Here is a 17,500-nt window from a genome sequence, read left to right on the forward strand (position 1 = left end):
TCGTCCCCCCCCAAGCACCGGCACACAACGACGCCGTCGCCAGCGGACAAGCGGCGGTGGCGGCCAGGAGGCGGGGGCCGCGGCGGGCCCCCCCGTGGGAGCGAACTCGCGAAGGGTCGAGAGAGCGGGCGGGCCAGGGTCAGAAGAGACCAGACGGGGACGGGCCCGGCAGCACGAGGAGGCGGCGGCTGCAGCCAGCGTGGGGAGCGGCGCGCCAGAAGGGCGGCAGGAAACGGGAGCGGGCACCTGCCCACCCGCGGAGGAGCCCCGCCCGGAGAGAGCTGGCCGAGCCGCGCGGGCCGCACCGGCCGGACAAACCCAGGGCGGCACACGGTGTATCACCGCCAGCGCACGCACTAGGCGCACGGGCGGTCCCGCGTGGCCCCGGACGAGCCGCCGGCCGGGTTCCCTGCATCAGCCAACCTCCCGGGAGGGCCCTCGCGGGGGACAGGGCCCCACCGCCCCACCGCCGCCGCAAGAGGCGGGGAGCCCCCGAACCCTCAACCCGCACACCGTGACGAGCATCCCCAGCGACAACCGCCCGTCCAGCGTGCCCACCGCCACACCCGGTACACGCCCGGGAGGGGGCGGCAGCGCGGCCGCGACCAGTCAGCCAGGGGGGGAGGCTCGGCGGAGGCGAGGAGGGGGGCACAACCCCGCCGGGATGGAGGGCGCGCCGGAGGCAGCGAGGGGCAAAGAAACGCGGAGAGGAAACCGGGGAGAAGACCTCGGGCACAGAGTCGGGCCGCCAGGAAAACAAGCGGGGTCCCACCGCCACACGCGAGGGCGGTCCCGCACCGCCTGCGACGCCAACCCGGCCTCCGGTCCCAGCCCCGGAGCCTCCCAACGAGACCCGCCGCCCCGCCACCACAGGGTGGCCCTCCACGCGACGAGACGCGCCTGGACTCCAAACGCCAGCATGCAACGCCACACCTCGTGCCGGTCGAGTCCCACGACCTGGGCCTCTACGGCCCCAGGGTCCGCTCGCTCACCACGCCGCCCGCGGAACGCTCCCAGGGGGGGCCGCGGCGGCCGCGCCCCAGGCCAGCGCACACGCACGCAGGCCGCCCGCCGGCTCGGGACCGGGAGCGGGCAGAGGGCCACTCGCAGCGGGCGAGGGGGAAGGGGGGACGGGGCCCCTCAACCCCCGGCTGCGCGAACAGAGCCCCACCGCCACCGCGCGCACACACGCGGCAGGCACCAGCGGCCCACACAGTGGCCCCACGTGCGCCAGAGGGCCCGGCCAGGCCCAGCGGGAACCCTCCCCCGACTCGAGGGGGGGAGGCGTGGGCCGCGGTAGGCACAAAGAGCAGGCGCTCGGCCCCCACCCGCGGGGGGCCGGCGGACCCCCGCCCTCCCAGACGGCGGGAAGGGGGGGGACTCTCGCCTACACACACCACCGACGGTAGCGTAGCGCACAAGGCAGGGGGCGGCCAATGGGGGAATCCGGTACCCCACACGAGGCACGCCCTTCACGGATCGCTAGAGAAACGTTCCTCACTGAGGGTGGGCGGCACCCGACCCAGCCCCTCTCCCAACCGGCCGCCGAGACAACGAGGGGGATCTGCGGTATGGGCAAGCACAAGGCTTCTTGAGCGTTCGCGGCCGGGGACACCCAAAGCCCCATCGCCTCGGGGACCGGACCGGCCCCAGCTCGGCGTCCCGCCACAATCGCTCAAACGCCCGGGCGACGTCTCCTTTTCCCCACCGGAGGTGGGGAAGAGCGCCCGGGCGCCCGCTCGCCTAACACTCCCCACGCCACTCGGCACTGGGGACGACAACGCAACCCGCTCCCCCCGGAGAGGGAACGCGCAACGCTGCCGAGCTTACCGCCTCGATCCCCCGAGCGAAGCAACAACGCTCTTCCTTTCGGGCACTCGCCTCAGAAACCCCCGCAGACGGGGCGAGACCGACAGCGAGGCGGCGGCCGGCCGCGGCAGCGGCACTGGGATCGGGAACAGCACACACCGGCTCAGCCTCAGGCACCTCAGGAAACGACCCGGAGCGCCCCAGGAGCACCGAAGCAGAGGCGCACCGTCGCGCCAAAGCAGCACGGCGGCAGCCCTCCCCGGCGCGGGGAGGGCCACACACGGCCCTTGGCCGCCCAGAGCGGGCGGCGAGCGAGAAGCACCCGCTACGTCAAAGGACCCCGGGAGCGAGGTCGAGGCCGGATTCCGCACCCCCGCCCTTCCCCGCACCGCGAACGGGCGGGGAGGCAAGGCGAGGGACCCGCAGGCAGGACGAGAAGAGCTGGCCCATTCACCATGAATGTCCGTCCCTCGCCTGGCGCGGCTTTGGTCCAGCCCAGGAGAGCGCAGAGTCACCACATCGATCAGCAGGGTGGGCGGGAGAGACCCAGGGAGCAGGGGGAGACCCGGCGAGGACCGCTTCTAAGAGGAGCCTGCTACGGCCTCACCGGCCCCACACCCCAGGGAGAGCGGCCGACGACACGGAACGGGGAACGCCTGACACGCGCGACTCAGAGCCATGGAAACGAGCGTCGTCACACCGCCCCCGGTGCCCGCAGCGAGGAGCGCACGGGCGGTAAAGGACCACCCGCCACCTCCCCCGCCGCCCCCCGGCGCCAGAAGACCGGCCGGCCGGAGGTGGCACCACCGCGAGGGCACTCCAGGTGCGCCAAAGAGCCGTCGCACGCAGGCCCAGGCAAGCAGCTCCAGAGGGAACGGGTCCGGGCCACCCCATCAGCCCAGAGCCCGGCACGCACCCGGAGGCCCAAGCTCCCTCCCTCTGGCGGCACGCGCCAGAGGACAACGTGTCAGCACCTACCCGATGGCAGAAAACGGCCAACTCGGGCCAAAACAATCGCGACCGGGGCAACGGGGAACAGTTCACTCAGCACCGCCGCCTTCCCTGAACAGAGTCGCGGTCAGCACACCGCGATATCGGGCCCATCACCGAGCTCCAGAGCCCCTAGGGACAACTGGTCGACCCTCGTGGACGAAGGCGAAAACAAGAGACGGGGACCACCATCTCCAACGAGCAGGACCGGGGGGCGGCCGGGGAACACGCTAAGGCGACCCACCACCGAAGGACGCCGGGCATAGCCATCAGGACAAGCCCCGGGCAGCGGGCCCCCAAAGAGGGAATGCGGCAAGGCCGGCCAAGCACACCCCTCTGGCCCGCCCGGCGCAGCCCCGCGGCCCCGCGGCCAAAACCCGTGAGAGAGAGGGAGAGGGAGAGGGAGAGGCAGCGGGAGAAAAATAACACAGGAGTCCCGGCGACCGACCCAGACGGGGCCAAGCGAAGCCCGTGGCGGCGAAGGAACCGCTCAGACTGCCACCCGAGGCGCCCGCGGCCCGGACCGAGCAGGGAGAGAAGACAACCGACACACACACAAAAAGCCTGCCGGTCCAGTATACCGCCAACGGGCCACAACGGCCCAGCCCAGCGCGACCGAGACAGTTCCGCTGGCGCCGCCCAACTCCTGGATCTCTGTCTCGGCCACCGCCACCGAATATCACGCCTTGGCGACTTCCGAGGATCAGACGCTCCCATGAAAGCGGCCACCAGGTGGAGCTCGACAACCGTCAACCAAATCAGGCGGAAGGGACGCGGAACCTCGGGCGGCGTCAGCGGGATCCGCTCCGCAGGGGTCGTAGAGAGTCACCCGGACACATCCCACCAGCCGGGTCGCCCCGCCAGGGCCCCCCACAGCGGCGGGCGCGAGACGCAGGCAGATCGGCCCAGCACCCCTAGAGAATCCGGCCGGGGACACGGGCGGTGTGGGACTTCAAAACCGAAACCACCACGGTGAAGCCACTATCAGACGGGCAGATTGCTAGGCCACGGTCGGATCCATCCACAGAATGGAGGAATTGACAGAAACGTGTAAAAACCCGTTGAAATCGGTTGCTTGGGAATTTGATCTGCTGGTCTTTGGGCTTGGTGTTTCCGCCTGTTTCTGTACCCAAAAAAAAAAAAAAAAAAAAACCGGAAGATGAACAGCCTCTGAGAATCCTTCCTCCTCTGTCTGTGTCTGTGGTTCAGTGCCAGAGGGCCGGCCTAGCACATAGGAGGCACTGGGTTTGAGCCTTAGCGTGGCATACAAAAAGGAACACAGTCAAGAGAAGGCGTGCTGTCCACCTACAACTACTCTAAAAAAGAAAAAAGAAAAAAAAAGAATGCTGACCATAATAGGAAAAAGGATTCTTCCTTGTGGAGTTCTATTTTGTCTGGCCACATTTTATATACATATATAAGCATTTTTTTTTATTTTTTTAAGAGAGAGTGAGAGAGAATTTTAATATTTACTTTTTAGTTTTCGGTGGACACAACATCTTCGTTTGTATGGGGCGCTGAGGACCGAACCCGGGCCGCACGCAACCAGGCGAGTGCGCTGCCACTTGAGCCACATCCCCAGCCCCTTTTTTAACTTTTACTTATTTTTCTTTTTTAAAGACAAAAGAAGGAGAGGGAGGGAGGGAGGGAGGGAGGGAGAGAGAGAGAGAGAGAGAGAGAGAGAGAGAGAGAGAGAGAGAGAGAATTTTTTAATGTTTGTTTTTCAGTATTCAGTGAGCACAACATCTTTATTTTATTTTATGTGGTGCTGAGTATAGAACCCAGCGCCCCGCGCATGCCAGGGGAGCGCGTTACCACTTGAGCCTCATCCCCAGCCCATTAATTCTTATCTGTATTTGTGTTTTTATTTACCAATTTTTTTTTTTCATCTTGTGAAAACAGATCAACTTTAATTTCAGCACCTGAAGCTATCCAAGGGTATGCTCTATAAAGGTCATGGGACTGTTGTACACATTCAATAAAGTGACAACTCTGCCATACCACTTAGTATCTCACAATCAGGAACATACTTTTGAATTGCTTAAACAGAATCCACAGAATTAAAACAAAATCAGAAGCCATCCACAGTTATACTGATTGTCAATTACAAGTTTTACAATTAATACTTGATATAACAGTCAATATATAGCAGGGGATATTGAAATGATTTCAGACTCTCATCCAGTTGTATTCGATTGGGAAGGTTTCTTGAATGGGGATAAAACTGGCCAAAGATAGATACAACCAGGATCAGACCAGCAAGTAAAAGTTCTACCACAGTTTCTGTGGTTTCCACTTTTTTTTTCTTTGTCAGTTAAAAGTGAACAGTGAGAATTAAATACTTATCTTTACATATACACAAGGTATGCTGTGAAGCATATTTGCTTACAAACATATAAAAATACTTGTTGAATAGTTCAATAAGAAAATAATGCACAAAAGTACATAGCAAAAACATTAACCATCTGTGACTCTGGAAAGCTCAATTCCGTGTTTTATATGACAGCAAACAAAAACAACTTTAGTTTTTTTGGAATGCCTTAAACCTGAAATACTTGAAAAGGAAGACAGACAGAAATCATTCATTCTTATCCTTAGCATGGCTGTGAAAGAGTTAAATTAAGAAACCAAGTACACATTGAGATGCCCAAGTCCAGAATGAGTCCAAATATTTGGCCACATAGAACACTATCATCTTCAAGAGGAGGAGTCATCACAGGCTTGATAAGCAGTTTTTTGTTTTTTTTTTTAAAGAGAGAATTTTTTAATATTTATGTTTTAGCTTTCGGCGGACACAACATCTTTGTATGTGGTGCTGAGGATGGAACCCGGGCCGCACGCATGCCAGGCGAGCGCGCTACCACTTGAGCCACATCCCCAGCCCCGAGAAGCAGGTTTTAATCCATAAATACAATAGGTATTTTGGTATTTTGGCCACTGGGAAACAAAAGCTGTAGTATCAAGAAAGGTCTGATATGTCTCAATTTTGTAAACTCCGTTCAGTGTATTTAAGGTTATGTAAGGTTGACATCAAAATCTTTAAAGATAGGCAAAAAATTCATATTAAAAAAAACAACCCTCCTGTGGATGTTAGAATAACAGTAGGTAATATGATTCCAGAAGTTAAAAATTATTTCACAACCTAAAACTTCAGCTTAGCAAACAGCTTAGGTTGCACAACTGATTCATCCCTATTAAGATGCAAGCCCTTAAAAGAAGAATATGTCTGTATATGTAGACATGTATTTAGAAAGAATCAGATCATCTTTGAAGCAGCCTTAGTGTTTCCTTTAAATTGGTCTGGAAAGGATTAGCCGGCTTCTTGGTCTAAGGCTAACACGGTGATCATTTGTCTAAGGCTAGAAAGGTACCAACATGAGGTAAACCATCAGGAGAGGAGGAGGAGATGAGGGCTTTTCCTGGGAGTTGGTAGCTAAAATTCAAGGGATTCTTAGAAAATGACACAATGGCAGCCTTTCTTGTCTTTTTCTTTCCGAGTTGGTTCCGGTGAAGGAGGACATTCTTGCTCTTGAAATTTCCTTATAACCCGGACAAGTTCATGAAAGGCTTGATCTACATTCATCCTCATCTTTGCTGATGCCTCCATGTATGTTACTTTAAGTTGCCATGCTAACTGCTGTCCTTCCTCCTGTGTAACCTGTCTTTGATGATCCAGGTCTGCTTTATTACCAATTAAAATCATTGGAAACTCATCACGATCCTTTACTCTGAGAATCTGTCTTTGAAACGTATAGATTTCTTCAAAACTGCGGAGCCCAGCCGGGCCGGGCCGCGCCGAGCCGCGCCGAGCCTCCGCCGCCGCCCGCCCTAGGCCCGGCTTCGGGGACGTGTGCGGACGGGCGGGGGTCCCGAGCGCCGGGAGCTGCCAGGAAGGACTCTGGGCGCGGCAGCAAGCCCCGGGGCTGACTTGGTGCCGCCCGAGGCGCAGAGAAGCCGACTGAGCGCAGGGGTCAGGGGCTGTAGCGGCCGGGGACTGGCTCCTCTGAGCTTCTCCGCAGCGCCTGCGGAACGCAGCCTCCACCGCCGCTACAAATGGCCGTCTATTTACCTATCTATTTACCTGAGTTTTTTGTTGTTTTTTGAGCATTTTCTTAAACCGCAAGTCATTTTCCATTGGGTCACAGAGCCAAATTTTACGTTTAGGCACTTGGTAATAAGAAGCTATAACAGGGCTCTAAGAGCGGTTGCCTTGGCTAAAAAGCGTGGGCCCTTGTCCCAGAGCGAAACAACAACAACAACAACAACGGGGGGGGGGGGGGGGGGACAAAAAGCCAAAAAAAAAAAAAAGAATCAAACAAATAATCCAATCAATCCATGGGCCAAGGACCTGAACAGATACTTCTCAGAAGTGGATTAAGACGCTCCTATAAAAGCGGCCACCAGGGGGAGCTCGAAAACCGTCAACAAAATCAGGCGGAAGGGACGCGGAACCTCGGTCGGTGTCAGCGAGATCCGCTTAGCAGGGGTCGTAGAAAGTCACCTGGACACGTCCCGCCAGCTGCCCACCCCACCCCCACCCCCACCCCACCCCCCACCCCGCGCCAGGGTCCCCCGCAGCAGCAGGAGGCGCCGGCAGTCTGCCCAGCACCCCTAGAGAATCCGGCGGTGTGGGACTTCAAAACCGAAACCACCACGGTGAAGCCACAATTAGTCAGGCCGACTGACTGATAGGCCACGGTTGGATCCATCCAGACTATGTAGGAATTGACGGAAACATGTAAAAATCAGTTTGAAATCGGTTGCTTGGGAATTTGATCTGCTTGTCTTTGGGCTTTGTGTTTCCTGCTTTTTCAGTACAAAAAAAAAAAATTGGAAGATGACCAGCCTCTGAGAATCCTTTCTTGTCTAGGGGCTGTCTGTGTCTTTGGGTCAGTGGCAGAGGACCGGCCTAGCACAGAGTTTGAGCCTTAGCACGCCATACAAAAAGGAACAAATCGAAAGAAGGTGTGCTGTCCACCGACAACGTACTACGAAACAGAAAAAAAAAAAAAAAAAGAATACTAATCATAATAGGAAAAAGGATTCTTCCTTGTGGAGTTCTATTTTGTCTGTTTGGCCATTTTATCTTTTTATTTCTTTCTTTCTTTCTTTTTTTTTTTTTTTTTTTTTGTTGTTGTTGTTGTATTTTTATTTTTATTGATCTATCAATATCACGGAGCCAAATTTTACATTTAGGCACTTGGTAATAAGAAGCTGTAACAGGGCTCTAAGTGAGGGTGCCTTGGCTAAAAAGCATGGTCTGTTGCCCTAGACTGAAACACCACATGCTCTGGGATAAATCAAGCTGGAGAAAGCTTGCCATCTCTACCTTCATTTTTATCTGTGTGCACATATTACGCACTGTTTCATCTAAGAAGTAGCAGTGCAACCAATATCTATCAGCCCTAAATGGACCCAACCCCTGCCCTCCCCAGCCACACAGGAGACCACAGTCTGAGCAAGAGCACTTCATGGTGTTGTCAGTCTGGTGTTGTGGCTCAATGGTACAGCACTTACCAAGTACGTATGAGGCACAGGGTTCAATCCCAGCACCACATTAAAATCATCATCATCACCTAAATAAACAAAATAAACATATGTATTTATTTATCTGTTTATTTATTGGAGGAGGCCTGTAACCAGGGATTGAACTCAGTGGCACTCACTGACTGCTGAGCCACATCCCCTAGCCCTACCTATCTAGTATGTTACTTAGAGACAGGGTCTCACTGAGTTGCTTAGTGTCTCACTTTTGCTGAGGGTGGCTTTAAACTCTCGATCCTCCTGCCTCGGCTGTGTGTGTGTGTGTGTGTGTGTGTGTGTGTGTGTGTGTGAGAGAGAGAGAGAGAGAGAGAGAGAGAGAGAGAGAGAGAGAGAGAAGCGTGTCTGGGATGACAGGCATAGGCCACTGTACCCAGTCACTTATTTATTTTATTTTCAGTATGACTTCAAGGTACACACAAGACAATCACTGCCAGGCGTAGGAGGAACATAGCACATTGATAAACAGTCAGATGTTTGAGGAAGCATTCAACAATCTTAAGGTAGTGTGCAAGTCTTTCAATAACCTCAAAATACCTACATGAGGGTTGGGATTGTAGCTCAGTGGTAGAGTGCTTGCCTTGCATTCGTGAGGCCCTGGGTTCCATCCTCAGCACCACATAAAAATAAATAAATAAAAATAAAGATATTGTGTCCATCTACAGCTAGCTGAAAAATAAATAAATGGATGAATGAATAAATAAATACCTACATGAAAACCAGAGAGAATTAAAAGAAAAGATGGATAAATCTATTATGGCAAAGAGGCGAGAACACTCATCCCTTAGCAGCTGACGACTTAGGCCATAAATAAATAATCAGTAACAAAGGACAGCAGAACTACATCGCGAACAACCCACACCTAATGGGCATGTTCAGAACACTGCAAGGCCACCACCACACAGCAGACATTCTTTTAAAGCGAATACGGAATGTTTACCAAAGTTGACCGTAGAATGGAACATAAACCAAATCTCCACAAAGTCTAAAAGATGAAATCACACCACAACTCTTCTCTGAACAACACAAAAGTAAGCTGGAGGTCGGGCATGTTGGCCACTGCCAGGAGTCATTTCAAGAACCGGATTAAACCCAAAGAAAGTATAAACCTGTAGATTCACAAATCTCAGGGAGAAATAGCAGCATCCATCTTTCACAAACTCTTGAGAGGGGCAGGTCAGGGGTCAAGGTGAGATTGAAATACCCCCAACAAAGTGTCAACTTTATCAAACCAGTAGCCTAGAGAGAGCAGGTACTTGTACTATTCCTTCTCGGTGCCATTGTGGTTTTTCTTTGGGGGGGGGGGGGGAGGGGTGGTTCCAGCCTCTTTGGGTTCCTACCACTTTGTCTGCAAGGGAAAATTTGTTTTCTGTCAGGATGGGGTGCCAGTTATCAGGACGGGCGGGGAAGTAAGATTCTTACACTAAACCGGGCTTGCTTGGGGGCAGGTCTCAGTTCTAATTTACATAACAAAAGGCAGTGCAAAGTCTCTCCCACTGCCCCTGAAGGAAGAAAAATGTGGCCTCTCCAGGCTGTTCACAATTCCCAACCTGTTTCAAATTCCAGTATGGTTTCGCGTATCTGTTTTAAGGGTCAGTTTGTCTCTCTAACTCTGCATTTATGCTGACCGATTGGTTTAAAACTAAACTAAGAGGTTAATTTGAATATCATTTGTTTCACAGCATTGGTTCAATGTGTCCACCAGCATTTAATTTCTCTCTCCTGATGTTCCTTAGTAATCTGATTGCTTTGGCCTCCTTCTCCTGGATCATGTGTAACTTGCCCCCCTTTGGTATAAAAAGAAACCTAGGAGGAGATTGATCCTAAAGAAAAGGGGTGCTCCACTAAGTGAGAAACTGAAAATCAAGCGAGAGAGAGAGAGAGAGAGAGAGAGAGAGAGAGAGAGAGAGAGAGTGTAAGTTATAGAGAGAGAAGGGGAGAGTCTCTTGTACTTCGGGGTTTTTGTTTGTCTGTCTGTCTGTTTGTTTCTTTGTTTGTTTGTTTGTTCTCTAATAATTACAGTGTTTCAATTGGAAGCTCTGCCCTGGGTAATTCTTTCCAATTCTTAGAAAGTAGTAACTGTGGTTATGTTCATTTCTGTTAATGATCCATTCTTCCTGCCTCTTAAATTCATTGATCACCCAGAACTTTTTTGTTTGGGGCAGGAGGGGGCCAGGTGCTTGAGAGAATTTTTTTTTTTTTTCCTGTGTCATTTGAATGGAGATTTGGACCTCTGACTAAGAGTAGAGTTTTCCTAGAGAAAAGAGAAGAGCTCTAAGGGAAAAGCAGGGGGATTAGATTTAAAAAAAAAAAAAAAAAAGGCCTTTTGAAACCAAACTATTGTTAGGTAAAACTGCTTACTCTTTGCCGTGAATGAGAAGAATCTTAAAATATGTGATATGTTTGGGTCAGTCCAATGTGTCTTTGCGATGATTCATCATCTGAAGTGGCACCCCCTTTCTCCACTGAAAAGTCTTAACTGGGCCTCTTCAGAAATCTTCACCCAGACTGGTTTTAGGTCTGTCAGCCCGAAGAGTCTCTGCCAAAGAATTCAAGGTGGATAAACTTCCTATTTTCGTGTCACCCTGTTTACTTGGCCACTGGCCGAGAAGATACCAGCACTCCCCCTTACTAGTTTTTCACAAACATATCCAGAATAGTACTTTGAAGAAATGTGCAAACAAGGCCTCTGGCCTTGAGCTGGACTTCACAGAGATGTCTACAGGTTTAAGATACGAGAAGAAGTTACCAACTGGACTCCATGGTAACAGCTGGCAGGGGGAGACTAGACAGGGGAGAAGAAGCTCTCCCCTTCTCAGGTGTTGTCCTCGAGGGGTTAACATGCCCAGAACAGTGAGAGAAAAAGCTGCTTTTATGTGAACTTCTGCTGACCATGAGTTTCTGAGCCCCTCCCCTTACATGCTCGGTAGAAAACTCTGAGACTACCTGAACTCAGGGGATTAATTCATTACAGCAAAAGCCAGCCGTGTCCTCTGAACTTGGCTGCAGCCAAATAAAACCGTTTTCCTGCTCTGTTCGGTCGGTGCCTTGCCTCATTTGTCCCTACAACACATCCATGTAAGGAAGACTTTATCAAACCAGTAGCCTAGGTAAAGCAGGTTCCAGGTTGCTTTTTGCCACCACCACCACCACCACCAACAACAACAACAACCCCTCCCCCCTTTCGCCCCCCCCCCTTCTTTGCAACTGAGAGATAAGATCCAGCTAACATGGGTCACTCTATATGCAATGAATACCAATAATTTCTTCTGATTTTTTTTAACTACATACAAACAAACAAACCAAAAACCATGAAAAGTATAAACTATGTTACTGAGAATCAAGAAGAGTAATTCACTCATGTAAATTCAGAAATTCGTAAGGGTGGCTGTGGTTTCTGTCTGTTGCTGTTGTTGTCCTTTTTGTCTTTTTTAAAAAAAATTTTCTCCCAACTGTCAAATCAAGGAACTGGGGGGGGGGGAGGTGGGGGGGGGGTCAGAAAGAAAATGTAACAGGGGTCCACTTTATATGCTTTGAGTATAAGTCTCACTGCTCAGCCACTGAGGCTCATGTTAAAACCCATATCCTTTTTCCTTTCTCTTTTTCCTTCCCTCCCCCTCCCTAATCGTAGGTGAAGGCTATATTGACTTTCAGGGTCGGTTATCTGCCCATTGGCTAACAAATATTTAGAATTTCCATCCAGAAAATCACTTTTCTGTTTGATAACCTTGTTAGGCCTCGAACAACAGAGTGTCAGCAGAGTCGTCAGAGTTTTGTTGCTGTAAAGGTTCAGTTCTTATGTTTTCTTATTATAATAAATTCCCCCTCTTCCTTCTGAGATGCTTTGCCTCTGAGCAACACCCCCCCCAACACCTACCCCCCCTTCTCTCTCTCTCTCTCTCTCTCTCTCTCTCTCTCTCTCTCTCTCTCTCTCTGTCTCTCATTACCGCAGGGCTCCATAAGTTGCTGAGGCTGTGTTAGTCTTGTGATTCTCCTGAATCACCCCACATGTCTGTCACTGGAGATGTGTGCACATCTGGGGACTAGAGTAGTATGCTGTGTGTGAGAGATTATTTTATTCTTCAAAAGTCGGTACACTTAAAGACATATAGGTTTCCTACATGAGAGGTCACCAATTAGTGCCCTTTTTATTAGAACGTGTATTGTATCGAAGCTCTAAACTTATCCCATAGTCAGTGACACATGTGGAAGTTCTAACATATGCATTCGCATTCGGTGTAACATTCAGATTTAAAAAAAAGAAAAAAAAGATCTGTGCTTGGGGCTGGGGATGCGGCTCAAGTGGTAGCCCGCTCACCTGGCATGCGTGCGGCCCGGGTTTGATCCTCAGCACCACATACTAACAAAGATGTTGTGTCCACCGAAAACTAACTAACTAACTAACTAACTAACTAACTAACTAAATAAATATTTAAAAATTCTCTCTCTCTCTGTCTCTCGCTCTCACACTCTCTCTAAAAAAAAGTTTAAAAATAAATAAATAAATAAAAAGATCTGTGCCATTAATGACCAGTTTTCACATCTGTTAGTTTTAATTGAGTAAGTAAGGGTTTGGTGATCGTTTGTTGAAAGAATACTCCTGTACCAGGTGAGTGGCACTGTTTTCTGAACGCATAAGAGTATTTGTCCACTTGAGTCCAAGCTGTTCACCTAGGTCCAACTGTTGGTGAGCAAAAACCACATCGTGGCAGTTATCTGGCCAGAGTCATAGATTCTGAACGTGGCTTCCAAAGTCAAAGGTCAATGAATGTACGTAGGACTTCTAGGCAATGTGATGTGAAGATCTCTGGGCTTGTTGTACAATAAATATGTCTGTGTTCCTTCAGCATTGAAGGAAATGTATTCATTCTAGAATGCAAAGCTTGGGCTAGGGTTTTAGCTCGGTAGTAGACCACTTGCCTGGGACGTGTGGGGCGCCGGATTCGATCCTGAGCACCACAGAACCCAAAACAAAGGGGCACACAAGCAAATAGGGTAAAGATAGTGTGTCCATCCATCTACAACTCAAGAAATTAAAGGGGAAAATAATTAAAATGCAAGTTTTAGCCAGGCATGGGTTGGGGGTTCATGTCTGTCCTCCCCCCCCCCCCCCCAGAGGATCAGGAGGAGCTTGAGAGAAGGATTGTAAGCTCATAGCGAGAGAAAGTAACCTCGCGAGACCCCTGTCTCCAAAAGAAAAGTTGTGATAGTAAAAGCAAATGGGACTCCGTTTTGTTTTATGTCTCCATTCTGTAAAACAACCAGGCCAAGTAGAAGGGTGATGACTGGGGCAAGATGTTCTTTTCCTTGTGCTATAGAAACCTTTAAGAACACGGAACTACGTGATGGGACATTGTTTCTGTAACTAGCCCATAACGGGGGGGGGGGGGGGGGGGGGCTATGCTTCTGTCACTGGAGTGGCTAGGCTGATTGTGATTGGCTGAGCGTCCCTCCGCCTGACTTCACTCTCCCGCTTCTGTAACATGGCTTGCTTGCATTAGCTAGACGCCCCCTCCCCCCAAAACGTCCCTTTTGCAGGTTTCAGGCTTATAAGGGGCACCCTTGCAATTGTTTGGGGCTGGCCAGGGGAACAGCTTTATGTTCTTCTGCTCAGTCGCCACTACTTGTGCTTTAATAAAGGCTTGATTCCTTTCTACGTGAGTGGTCTGGAAGTCAGTTTTTGAAACCCTGGGACCAAGCTTTAACTAGAACAAGCAAGCAAGCCAGAAAACAAATGAATAGATAGATAGATAAATTGAATATGGGGATGTGGCTCAGTCAGTGGTCAAGTGAGCGCTTCTGGGTTCAACTCATAAATCAATGGATTTACCAAAAATGTATAAAAATATCTGTATAAAAAAGGGATGTTGGTTTAGCTCAGTGGTAAACTGTGTCTGTGTTCAGTCCCCAGTTCCAGGCTCCAGTCAGAAACCAGCCCCTGTGTGAGGGGCTGGTTTTTAGTTCCATCCCCACCAAGGAAACCCTGACATGAGTATGGGGAGCCTTATTTGTCTATTGGATGCCAAGGGTAGAGTGATTTCCATCTTGATCTGCCCCCCCCCCCCCCGCTTTTTTTTTGTGTGTGTGTGTGTGAGCAAGGTCTCTTCTAGTGTCTTGATTTTATTTATTTATTTATTTATTTATTTGGCCTAGTTGGAAACAATGCCTTTGTGTTATTAGTTTCTTTTTATCTGGAGCCGAGGATGGAACCCAGGGCCTCGAATATGCTAGGCGAGCACTCCAACGCTGAGATATAAAGGACCCCAGCCCATCCCAGCCCAGCACGGCAGTCTTCAATTTTTTTTTTTTTTTTCCTTTCCCGTGGGCACTTTGAGATGAGATTTCCTTGCCTGTTTTGGTTGTTTGAGTCTCTCTTTGTTCACTACTTTTGTTTCTTTTGTGATGCTAGGCTGGGGAAGAGACCCAGGGCCTTGGGCATTGGTCCACAAACGGTCTTGATTGCTGGGCAACACCCTCACCTTTTTTCCTTTGTCTCTTCCCTTCCCCAGAAAGTAAACCCAGGAAGGGCCCCCCTCTCCTTCTCCCAGGCCCAAATTCATCCTGTTTGGGTTTTGTGCGCAGACCGGTACACACTAGACACACACACACACACACACACACACACACACACAGGAAACATCACTGTTTTGTTTTTGTTTGTTTCTCTCTTAACCTCATCCAGGCCCTCCCTCATAACTCTCAGGGGTGGGGGAAGGTGTTTACTATGGACCTCTAGTGGTGACAGCCTTGGGAGGGACTACTGCTGGGGAATTGGAGTGAGTGGGATGGGGGAAGTGTGGATTATAGTTCAAATTCCAAGGGTCGGGCAGAGGCACAGAAGCTATCTCCTAGGTGGGGCATGTTAAAGGCTAAGGAAAGTGATCAGATACCAGGGGTGAAAGCGATATGTCCTCCCCGCCCCCCAGTGCTTCCGGGGGACTTTACTGTATGGGGGAGGGGGGGCGGGGGAACAACCGCACTGAGGCCCGTGCCCATCTGTCTTTCCAGGGACTCAGTAGGCTGAGGGAAGAGAGGAAGATATGACGCGGCGGCTTGCAGCTTAGTGATCTCTATATGGATATAGATATACATATCTAAGTCTGTCTGTCTGTCTCTCTCTCTATCTATCTATGTCTACACATGTAGATAGATTATATCTAAACTGGAAATGGAACTCAGGCAGGCCTTCCAAAATGACGGTAGCTTTGCGCCACCTAGCGTTCAGTGACTGCAACTAACGAGGCTGCCCTTTTCAGACCACAGACCACTCACTGTGGACTCCCAAGTTCCACAGGGTGGAAACCCGTCGCTATGCACATTCTCGTGTATATGCTTGTGTTTCTGACCCGGTGGCAAGATGAGATCCGACTGAAGAAGCCAAGCAAGCCTAAAACGTGTGTCCCACCTTCACCACTCCTAAGTGTGGAGGATTAGCTGACTGAGAAAGCCTTAGGGGAGGGAGCAGCTTCGGTCCCATAGGGGACAGTTGGGGAAGGCAAGGACCCTGAGTAGCTGCACAGTTGCTCTGGGATCCAATTTTACCTGTAGAACTACTCGGCGCTACATAAACCTCAGCCAGCCAGCCAGCCTGTGCTGCATTTTGTCCTGTCTTTATTGGTATTAGGTACTTTCCAGAAGAAATGGGGGGGGGGGGGGGATTTCCCATCTCGTGTCAAGAGTCTCCCGGGACCGAATCCTCCTTGTCCATGCTTTCCTTGAAGATCCTTTAGAGATTCTTCACTTCGAGATGGACGGATGTGTGTGCTGCTGCAGGTTTGACAGCCATCCGGGAGGAAAAACAACCACCAAAAAAAAAAAAAAAAAAAAAAAAAAGTGTCCCAAATCATCTTTGTCATCATTCCACCATCCTTGGAAGAAGGAAGTCGATCCAAAAGTCCTGGAAGAGAACAGTAAGAGTAGTGAAAGATCAGAATGGTAGGACCGTGTCCAGCAACCACCACCTCAGCTACTCACCAGAGAAGGTGAGGTCCTGGGAGTACTCAGGCAACCTCCAGAGACCTTGAGCTTTAACCAGCAAATAGAGAAAGGAGAGAGGGAAGGGGAAGGACACCCCCCGCCACCCCATGTGATAACACCACCACAGGGTTTATCACAGACTGAGATAGGATGTTGTCTCCTTTGATGTTAGCCAACATGAGCAATCAAGGGACACTCCCTCTCAAAAAAAAAAAAAAAAAAAAAAAAAAAAAAAATTGAGGTGTAACTCCGTGGTGGTGGTTAGGTACTTCTGGATTCAATCCAGTGGAAATCATATCACCTTTCTTCCCTGTTTTAGGCAGACTTATCTGTCCTTGAGTCCACGCCCAGCGTAGTCTTGAAGTCACATAGACTTTGGAGACCAGAGGATGTCAGAAATGACTCTTATCAAAAGTAAGAAGCCGAATTACAACTGCGGCCAGGAAGAAGTGCAAGGTGGCCTTTGAATCTCCTCTACAAAACCTCCTGTTGTTGCTGACGTGCAGAAGAGTCCCTGTGTTTTTGCTTTGCCAGTGCTGCCATAAGCCTTTTTTCCTGTGTCTCAAGGCCTTGCCATCCTTATTGGATTGGGCCAAGCTTTCAGCATCAGGAAGAGGAGAGAGAGAGAGAGAGAGAGAGAGAGAGAGAGAGAGAGAGAGAGAGAGAGAAGGCCGGGGGAGGGGGAGCAAATATTAAAAAAAAAAAAATCAAGAACAAAAATAAAGAAAAGTAACCGAAAGGAAGCACCACCAGCACCAGCACCAGCAGGAAAGAAACAGTGAAGCAAAAGTGAAAGAAAGGAAGGAGGGAAGGAGAGAGGGAGCGAGCGAGAGTTGAGTTGGTGGGCAAGGAAGGACAGAAATGCACAAACACTCAAGAGCACCCCCCCCTGGCTGTGACATTCCTCTCCAGGTACTGACCACCAAGAGAAGAAAAAGCCCAGACCCACACAAGTAATGATTTGATGCATGCAATTAAAACTGAACTCCCGATTAGGAAAGAATGTCCCCACTTGAAATAAGGAATATTCGTGGAGTCATCCTACCGCCACTTATAGCTAAAAAGAAACCATTGACAAATTAACTTGGGCGGGGGGGGGGATGGGGGGAGGAAGAGGAAGAGGAGGAGGAGGAGGAGGAGGAGGAGGAGAGGGAGAGGGAGAGCGGAGGGGAGGGGAGGGGAG

This window comes from Marmota flaviventris, chromosome 2, assembly GCF_047511675.1.
Source record: "Marmota flaviventris isolate mMarFla1 chromosome 2, mMarFla1.hap1, whole genome shotgun sequence".
Lineage (NCBI taxonomy): Eukaryota > Metazoa > Chordata > Mammalia > Rodentia > Sciuridae > Marmota > Marmota flaviventris.